Source organism: Artibeus jamaicensis, unplaced genomic scaffold (assembly GCF_021234435.1).
Source record: "Artibeus jamaicensis isolate MK-2021 breed Jamaican fruit bat unplaced genomic scaffold, CSHL_Jam_final contig_519, whole genome shotgun sequence".
NCBI lineage: Eukaryota > Metazoa > Chordata > Mammalia > Chiroptera > Phyllostomidae > Artibeus > Artibeus jamaicensis.
The window spans coordinates 44,859,848-44,868,632 of record NW_026521871.1 but is presented as its reverse complement, the minus strand read 5'-3'; the positions used below and the strand labels follow the sequence as shown (position 1 = coordinate 44,868,632).

The window sequence follows — 8,785 nt, the reverse complement described above, 5'->3', positions numbered from 1 at the left end:
TGCAGCACCATACATAGTTATTTCAATGTGATTGGCTATATTCCCTATGCTGAGATCCCCCTGACTATTTGTAACTACCAATTTGTACTTCTTAATCCCTTCACTTTTTTTTTAACCCTCTCCCCCAACCCCAATGCCCTCTGGCAGCCACCAGTCTGTTTTCTGTATCTCTGAGTCTGTTTCAATTTTGTTAATTTTGTTTTTTAGATTCCACATCTAAGTGAAATCATATGGTACCTGGCTTTCGCTGACTGACTTAATTCACTTAGCATCATACTGAGATTCGCATTTCCAATCAGCACCTTGCTGAGGCTGAGGCTTCTGGTCCAAGGCCTACACTTTGACAGCAGCGTTGCTGACCACCTTACTTTTCCATGATAGAAAAGATAACTAAAAGGAATAAGGATGTCCGCAGCACTTTGTAAACTATTTAGCCAGCCAAGTGGAAGATGCAGCACCTTGCAACCCTGAGATTCCACTCCTCAGAATATACTACAGGAACTTGTATGTGCTCATCAAAAAATATGGATGGAGCCCTGGCAGGTGTGGCTCAGCTGGTTTGAGCATCATCCATAACCCAAGGGTTGTGGGTTTGATTCTCCATCAAGGTGGATACAGGAAGCAGCGAACTGATGCTTCTCTCTCTCATTGATGTTTTTCTCTTTCTCTGTAAAATTAATGAGAGAATGTCCTTGGGTGGGGGGGGGTGGTGGGAAAAGAAGAATATGGATGGAATGTTAAAATTAGCACTTAAAAAGTATTTAAACTTTTTACTTTGAAATAACTTATAGAAAAGCTGCAAGAACAGTACAAAGAGCTCCCATATGCTCTTTCCTCAAGATTCACAAATTGCTAACGTTATGCCGCATTTCCGTTCTCCCTTTATCTATTTTTATATGTTTTTCTGAATCATTTGAAGGTAGGTCGCCTACATCAGGCCCACTCTCCCCTTAATCTTTCAGTATTTAAGTCTTAAGAATGAAACTACAGATAATGATTGAATTCAACATTGACATAAGACTTTAACCTACATTTCCTATTCCAGTTTTGTCCACTGTACCAGTAATGTCTTTTATAGCACTTTCCCCCTGGATAGGATGCAGTCCAGGATCAGCTATTGCATCAGGTATTGATCAGGTGACAACCTGCAGTGTCTTCTAAACTGGGCCTTTTCAGCTTATCGTGTCCTGCCGTTGATGTTTTTGAAGGATACTGGCCAAAACAACATTGATATTCCACTACGCACCTATTAGAGTGGCCAAAATCCAGAACACTGACCACACCAAAGGCCATTTTGTTTATTTTTAGAAAGAAGAGAAGGGGGGAGAAAGAGACAAAAACATTAATGTGTGGCTGCCTCTCATGCACCCCCTACTGGGGACCTGGCCCTCAACCCAGGCATGTGCCCTGACTGGGAATTGAACCAAGGATCCTTTAGTTCGCAGGCTGGCACTCAGTCCACTGAGCTACACCAGCCAGGGCAGTTTGATGGTTTCTTACCAAACTAAATGTACTCTTTCTATGCAATCCAGCGATCACACTTCTTGGTATTTACCAAAATTAGTTGAAAACTTATGTGCACACAAATATTTATAGCAGTTTTATTCATAATTGCCAAAACTTGGAAGCAATCAAATGTCCTTCGGTAGGCAAATGGATAAATAAACCGTGGTGTATCCAAACAATGGAGTAATGTCCAGTGTGTAAAAGAAATGAGTTATCAAGCTGTGAACAGACATGGAGTCATGTTAAATGCCTATGACTGAAAGAAGCCATCTGAAAAGTCTACATCCTGTATGAGTCCAACTATATGACATTCTGGAAAAGGCAAAATTATGACAGTAGTAAAATGATTAGTGGTCGCCAGGTGTTGGGGAGGGGGACAGATGAACAGGCAGAGTACAGAGGATTTTAGGGCAGTGAAACTACTCTGTTTGATACCATAATGGCAGATACATGTTGTTGTACATTTGTCAAAACCCAAAGAATGTACAACATCTACAGTGAACTTGAATGTAAACTAAGAACTTTGGATGATTATGATGTGTCAGTGTAGGTTATCGTTGGGAACTGCCCTGCCTGGTTTCAGAAGCTGTAATCCTTAGTGGCTAAGGCTGAGTAAAGGACCTTGGGACCATAAGCCACTTAGGAGACAAAGCTTATCTTCCTTGTAGGGGCACTGCCTCTACCCCCTTTTACTTCACCCTGCTTGGCCCTGGGTGGGTAACTGCTTGGCCATGAAGGGTAAGATTCCTCAAAGGAAGGACGACTTAAGACAGGCACGGTCATGAAGGGGCCCTCAGGGAAGGACCTGGGGGGCTAGAGCAAAAAGGGGTGATGAACCCTCGCTCCTTGCCCCTCAGCTCTGACATAGCCTGAGTCCTCATTCTGTCTGCAAAAAGTCTCCTAATCTCTAGGCTGCCTCACTTCCCCTGCCTGACTGAAGCCTGAAACAATGCCAGAGGTGGGCAAGGCCCCGTGCTGGAAAGGGTGGGTTCTCTAGGGCGATCAGGCCTAAGAAAGAATGCATAAAGTCCTATGAAACCTACTTTGCTAATACCCCCAATTTAAATGATAAGGGTCCAAGCACGAAGTGAGTTTGTTCCCCAAAGTTTTATGGCCTTTTAACTACCTGACCCTAACTCAGAATAAGCCCTCAGAGTTCTTTAAATGTTATCTATTGTTTAGCTTTAGATTGATGAGCTTTATGTGTACACCCTGTATTCCTATGCAAATTAAACCAATAAAAGCCTGTCAAGGTAAGGGTCAGGGTGTTTGTTCTCTTGAGAGAGTAGCCAAGGCACTCGGAGGCACTCTCTCCTTGAGTGTGCCATCCCTTTTCCTCCACGGGACATCAGTGTGAATTTGTCTCATCCACAATGCCATTGACACTGCTGGCCAGTGTCCACATCAGGTTATAGCACAGAAATTTATTTCTCATATTTCTGGAGCCTGAGAAGTTCACGATCAAGTTGCCAACAGATTCAGTGTGTGGTTCAGACCAGCTCCTTCCTATGTTCTCACATGGTGGAAAGGACCAGAGAGCTCTGGAGCTTCTTTCATAAGAGCTCTAATCCCATTCATGAGGGCACTGCCCTCATGACCTGATCACCCAAAAGACCCCAGAGACCTGCCCCCAAATACCACCCACCAGAGATTAGGTTTTAACATGTGAATTTGGGGAACACGCAATCAGTTTATAGCAGTCATCAGTCTAGTGCAAGCGTGAGTCTGGGAAGGTTGCGAGAGGCCATGCCTGAATTCCTATACAGTGTTGGAAAAGATCAAAGAGAAGTTGGCCGGAGGCAAAACAGAAAAGGAAGAATTTCTGGCAAAGGGAATGATGCAAGCAAAGGCTCAACTCGGGAAGAAGATGGTGGGGCCGGAGGCCTCAAGAACAGGATAGGAGACCCCCAGAGCGATCCTCATAAGAAAAATGAGGTCCTGAATTAAAAACACAGGACACAAAGAGCCATACCACAGAGACAGATAAATGTCAGAAGTTAGATATTTCCTTCAGATACTGCCATTGGTAATTCCCTCATTAAGAAAGAGGCATTAAATCTGGGGTTCGATTTGGGGATGCCTTGTGACTTATGATCCTAGGCAACCCCCCAAAATCTTAGGTTAGAGAAAGCTCGGGAAATTGGTACAGAATATAGTTGGCTGTAGGGCAACTTCATTGTGTTGAGTAAATAATTATTTTATCCTGGGCTCCCTGGAAAACAGTCTGAGGCAAGAATTAAATGTTAATACTTTATTTGGGAGGTACAGTCACTGACAGAGGGCATGATAGGGAAGATTGAGAAGCAGCACTAGGTATGTGTTACTATGCCGGCCACTGCTCCATAACAGCCTGGAAGACGTAGGGCCATTTTCTTGGCAGGTGCACCCACTGGATCACGTGGTATGTCTCTGGACAGGCTAGGCTGAGAAACCACACCTTGAAATGGGGAGAAAGGGAGAGAGGAGTTTTTACTGGCTCATTTCCTTCTCTGGTCTCCCACTGTCCTACGGGAAGTGAACTGGCCTGCCCTTCTGGGTTGTACTTGCCAGCCTCTTTGGCAGACAGTTGGGAAGTGTGGTGCTTTATTCCAGTGAGTCCAGAAATGTCTGGAGGAGCCAGAGACTCCCCACGGTTGGTTTGGGGGTGGCAGATGTGCTGCAGGGGCAGCTGACATGGAACAGGCAGCCTAGGGTTTGGGAGACAGGTAACTAATGAACCCCAAGTGCCACACAGATGTGTCTGCTACAGCAGTCACAGAGGTGTGATCAAATTACCTGAAGCTGCAAACTTAAATCTCTCATACAGTCTCTCACATCAAAACAACGTGGACCGGATGGGGACCTGCTATGCCTTAGAAGTGTCCCCACACCTGTCTCCAGTCTACGGTTACCCTATGGGACCAAGCGCCTGGTGTAGCCACACCTCTGATCTTCAAAGAGAAACTGTATATCTAGATTGTGTAAATTCCCCTGATTCAATGTTGACAACCCCAGTAATGATATAAAATTTAAGACACTGGCGAGCCACCATGGTGACTGTCAGAACAAACACACCTTTGGGCTGTGTCTAGTTGTAACCTTCAACTGAGCTAGAAAATGCCTGCAGTGGTTGAGGGGAGGGAGCCACACGTGCAGATGTGGCTACGAAGAGAGGGCGGGTGAGGAAGAAGCAACAGGCCTACATTAACAGGACGGGAAAAGAACAACCCAGCCAAGATGCAGCTGAGAGACACCGGGGAAGCAGCTGCTCTTGACAGATAATACGAGGACACAAAAAAGATAGGAGACAAGGGTGTTTAAAATGAGGTCCTCATTTTTTCCCCCTATGGCAGGCCTTACTTGGGACATTTTATATTTTTAGGTATTTTTAAAACATACCTGTTTTTAGAAACTGAAAGGGAGTTTGAAGACATAGGGACAAGGACACCCTAAGACTCATGAGTGTCATGTGGCACACTGCTGCTGACTTTTAGGAAATTGGAGCTGTGGCGGAACAGCCGATTATTTCACAATTTTTTCATTTTATTCCTTTATGACTATTCCCGTTAGCTGGTTGCTCAACTTAACCCCTAGACAAGGTCTCAGGGTTTTCTGAGTCAGAAAACTTAAACATGAGAAAGATAAGGGATTGCTGTCTATATTTGTAGGGCAGAGACTTCATTTTTTAATTTTTTAAATAAGTTTATTTTGATATAAGATACCTAATGCATCAACTGGTAACATTTCACCTTATCTGCTCCATTATTTTATCTGTCATTTTATACATGTGCTATACCTATATACAAACATTATATACAGTACATAAACATATTTATATTATGTATAAACATGATATATGATACACATCTTATTATTACCATTTAAGATTAAATTGAAGACATTACGTCCCTTTACCTCTCAATATTTCAGAGTATAAAAGTATTTTCTAAGAACATGGGCACAGTGTCATTATCCAAATTAGGAAATGTAGTACTAATACAGTATTTTTTCTCCCCCCCCCAACTTTGCAGCTCCCCCAGCGCCCGCAGCCCAGGGGCAGAGGCCCGGATGTGCTTCGGGCCGCCATCTGCTCTGGCTCGGGGAGCTGTGAGAGGCCGGGGGCAGGCCTGCGGTATGTCTACAATATTATTGCTAGCCCTGGCTGGTGTAGCTCAGTGGATTGAGCGCAGGCCTGTGAGCCAAAGGATCGAGGTTCAATTCCCAGTCAGGGCACATGCCTGGGTTGCAGGCCAGTTCCCAGTGGGGAACCCTCGGGGGGCAACCACACATTGATGTTTCTCTCCCTCTCTCCTTTCCTTCCCCTCTAAGGATAAATAAATAAAATCTTAAAAATATATTATTTCTGATTCATCATCTACATTCAACTCTTGTTCAGTGTCCCCTAACATCTTTTGTAATTACCTTTCTTTCCCCTGGGTCCAAGAGACAAACGCACGTCACAATTGGTTGCCACTGTGGCCTTTTTGTGGAGGCCTTGTGTTTCTTCTTGCCTCCAACACGTGCCCTGAAACCTATTCCAAATTACAATGACTTCCATGGACTTTCTGAAATATCAGACATGTAAAATCAGTTACTTTCTTATACTGCAGTAGGTTAGAACTGACTCCGAGACTTGAAATTTGCTAAAATTTCAAAGGCATTTGAAAAGGAAAGCTCTGTTAGGACCACAAGGGAAAATTGATGTATCAAAGGGGCCGAGATTGATCCTTAACTTGTGTGCAAAGCCTCGTTAGGATAGAAAAACGAAGTTTTCCTCGGTGCTGTTGGGCCCCACGCCTCTCTTCCTCTCATTGTTCTTATGCTATCGACCGGGCTTCTGTGTTTTTCGAACGACCTTTGGTGAAGAATCAGTGTCCCTTCCACGGCTATCAGTCTCTTTCCCATCAATTTGAGGACTGAGCCTGTTGTAAAAACATGATAAAAATAAATGGCTAGAAAAAGGAAATAAAAATATACGTACAAAATTTACATCCACCTTCCTGTTATTAGATTTAACAGACAAGCTTTCACAAACTGCTGCAACTTTCTAAGTACCTGCTTTGAGTTTCCGCATTCAGGCCGCGGCCCTCGGACCACGCTGTGAGCAGCTCTGGTCTGCAGCAGAGCCTGTGTGTATGTAGCTGTGTGTGTGAGCACCTTTTCCACCTGATTCCCTACAGGAGGGCAGCTTTCCCATGGTCATTTTGTGTCCCCCACAACCTGGAGCAGCAGGTATTACTTCCCAGCACACTATCTGAGGCCCCCCCCCCAAAAAAAAAACCAGAATTATCTTCTGGAGGGTGGGCCCCTTGTAGTACAGGTTTCCCCTGCTAGGAGTTTTCTAGGAACCCATCTGTATCAGTGCACCAGCTGGTGTTGTTGTGAGAGGCTGCATTTGGCTTCAGTGAATTTTTTTGAAGACTCTTTTTTTGCCCATTTCATGCTGGGTGATTTACGAACACACCTGCCCACACCAAGCTGAGTGTTCAGCAGTTTTTTTTAGCCAAAACGACATGATTTCCATGCCCCACCCCTCCTATTCACCCCATCTCACCCCAAGTGACTGTTTTTTTGTTTCCCCAGATGAAAATTGTCCTCAAAGGGGAAGGTTTTGCCGATGTGGAAGAGGTGAAAACAAACAAAAAAATAGCAGAAGCACTTAAAGGCATCAATATCAACATATTCAAAAACTTTTTAGCAGTGGGAAAAATGACTCAATAGGTGTGTTGCATCAGATGGAGAGTATTTTGAAGGAGACTGAAGTTTAAACATGTAAGAATAAATACACAATTTTAAACAAATAAATTCAGTTTTTTGAGGGGGGTCCCCCTCATATATGCACACTTCACTTGAACAGGAACTAAAAAAGCCAGTGTGGGCAGAAAGAGGCACCGCCTTGTAAGAATAACTCAGGTTTGAAAGTCCGACAGCGTGACTTGCAGACTCCATCACTTCCTGGCCCCCTGGCCATTGGCCAGTCGTTGAACACCACGCCTCTGTTTTCTCGTCTGTGAAGTGAAACTTGGACCTTGAAGCAGAGTGACGCACCACTGGTGAAGCGTTTAACAAAACAACGGCCATTATTATTATTGCTAGTTCAAGGACAACCCCAAGTCAAGCACTACCATCTCAGGAACCAACCACAGTCTGTAGTCCCCGGGCAAGCGTTTACCGTCAGTACGTTCTGTGGGCGGTAAGCCCTCGCTTCGATCCTACCGCTGCAGTGGGCAAGCGGCCACAGCATGCAGAGAACTGGGCGTGGCTGTCTTCTAACACAACCTCGTGTATGGACACTGACGTTTCAATCTCGTATTGTTTCCAAGTGTCACAGAATATTATTCTTCCGATTTCTTCAACCATTCAAAATTGTAAGCATGGCCCTTAACGGGCAGGCCATGGAGAGACAGGCATCAGCAGGACAGGAGTTGCTGGTTTCAGTTTGTTTAGCACAATCCCGGGCTAAACCCTTTCTGCCTCAATTCAGTTAAACATGCCTGCTGTGTATTGTCACACTAGATCTATAAGCTGGAGTGGGAAAAAGGTGGGAAAAGTTGAATCTGTTATTTGATAAGGATTTTTAAAAATCTAACTTTGTCTTCCGGTCAAGATGTCACCGTGGGCAAACAAGGCTCGCTTCTTCCCACAACTGCATCAAAATTACAACTAAAATATAGAATGACCATCCCTCGGAGCCATCAGAAACCGAGTTGAACAGCAGTCTGACAACTGCAAATCAAGTTCAATGGAAAGCTGGCAACTGCAGAATTAAAGAAACCACATCCGTCCCCACTGATAGGAGGGGCACAGACACAGGACAGGCTGGCCCCACACCCACGTGTGGAGGTGAAAAGTTCCAGAGGGGTATCTCAGGAGCGAGGAGTCCTAGTCCTACCCCAGTGTGTGTGTGTGTGGGGGGGGGCAGGCTTTGCCCACGGAGCCCCCCATCCACCACGGATGAGAATAAGTCTACCAAGACATGATCTGCCCAGGGAGGAAAGATGGCCGATCTCTCAAAGGAGAAGAGCCAAGAGCCAAGAGCCTTTTCTTCAGTGGGCTTTTATTGGGTTTGTTTTGCACAGGAATACAGGTACAGCTCATTAATCACTGTCAGGCAGTAAGGATCAAACAATAGATAGCATACAAAGAACTACAAGGGCTTATTCTGAGTCAGGGTCTGTTAGCTAAAGAGCTACAAGACTTTGGGAAACAAACTCCTTTCCTGCTCGGGCCCTTATCATTTGAGAGCATTCTTAACGAGGCAGGTTTCACAGGATTTTACATATTTTTTCTTAGCTCTGAT

The 8,785-nt window shown here is 44.7% G+C and overlaps 1 protein-coding gene across 1 annotated transcript in view; it reads left to right on the top strand.

The window, feature by feature from the left end:
- Window positions 1-8,785, top strand: part of TMPPE (transmembrane protein with metallophosphoesterase domain) — a 32,425-nt gene that overhangs the window by 1,385 nt on the left and 22,255 nt on the right. The gene's annotated exons all lie outside the window — the stretch shown is intronic.